This window comes from Falco punctatus (genome assembly GCF_963210335.1).
Source record: "Falco punctatus genome assembly, chromosome: 18".
NCBI lineage: Eukaryota > Metazoa > Chordata > Aves > Falconiformes > Falconidae > Falco > Falco punctatus.
Genome location: NC_137598.1, coordinates 4,666,044 through 4,667,521, shown reverse-complemented (window position 1 = coordinate 4,667,521; position 1,478 = coordinate 4,666,044).

Genomic DNA, 1,478 nt, shown 5'->3' with positions numbered 1-1,478 from the left:
GTGGCCGTGACGTCAGCAGCCTGCGCCGCGTCGTGACGTCAGTGGCCGGCGCCCACCGTCGCGCCGGGGGCCAACATGGAGGTGGCGGCGCCGCAGAAGCGGTTCTACCGGCAGCGGGCACACGCCAACCCGCTGGCCGACCACACGCTGCGCTAGTGAGTGCGCCGGGACCCCCGACCCCCCCCGCGGCCGGGCCTGGGGCCGGCACCCCCGGCACGGCCCCACGCGGGACCGCCGGTAACCGGAGCCCTGTCCCCGCGGCCCCCCGCGCGACACACCGGCCCGGGCCCCCCGCAGCCCCCCCGCGACACCGGCCCGGGCCCCCGCAGCCCCCCCGCGACACCGGCCCGGGCCCCCCGCAGCCCCCCCGCGACACCGGCCCGGGCCCCCGCAGCCCCCCCGCGACACCGGCCCGGGCCCCCCGCAGCCCCCCCCGCGACACCGGCCCGGGTCCCCGCAGCCCCCACCCGCGATACCGGCCCGGGCCCCCCCGCAGCCCCCCCCGCGATACCGGCCCGGGCCCCCGCAGCCCCCCCCGTGATACCGGCCCGGGCCCCCCCCCTCCCCCATCACAGCGCCCCCCCACCCCCCTTCACATCCACCCCCCTCAGAGCCTCCCCCAATAACACTGGCCGGGCCCCCCCCATCCCCATAATACCGGCCCGGCCCCCCCACTCCAGCCCCCCCAGCAGCCCCCCATAGTACCACTGGCCCAGCACCCCCTCCGTAGCCCCCCTCGCTCCCCCCCGGTCCCGCCCCCCCCCCCCCATCCCCCCCCCCCCGCCTCCCGTGACGCGGTGCACAGCCCCCCCAGGCCACAGGACATGGACTGGGCCCGGCTGTTCCCGGCCTTCTTCCCGCCTGCCGCCCCCCCCGGGCAGCCCCCCCCCCTGCGTGGAGTTCGCTGATGTGGGCTGTGGCTACGGGGGGCTTCTGGGTGAGTGGGGGGGCTGCTGGGGGGGGGAAGGTGGGGTACTAGGGGGGCTGATACGGGGGGTGGGGAGCTGTGGGGGGTGTCTGGGGGGGTTGTGAGGACACTGGGGGGCCTGTGGGGCATGGGGGGGGGCTATGGGGGGGCTGGGGAGCAGGGAGGGATGGGGGCGCACTGAAGGGGTCTGTGGGGCACGGGGGGGGCTATGGGGGGGCTGGGGAGCAGGGAGGGATGGGGGGCACTGAAGGGGTCTGTGGGGCACGGGGGGGGGCTATGGGGGGGGCTGGGGAGCAGGGAGGGATGGGGGGCACTGAAGGGGGTCTGTGGGGCACGGGGGGGGGCTATGGGGGGGGGCTGGGGAGCAGGGAGGGATGGGGGGCACTGAAGGGGGTCTGTGGAGCATGGGGGGGGGGGCTATGGGGGGGGCTAGGGGGGGGGCTGGGGAGCAGGGAGGGTGGAGCACGGGGGGGAGCTGTGGGCATGGGGAGGCTGTGGGGGGGCACTGTGAGCTGTAGGGGGGGGCACTGTGGGGCAGAGGGGGCTGGGG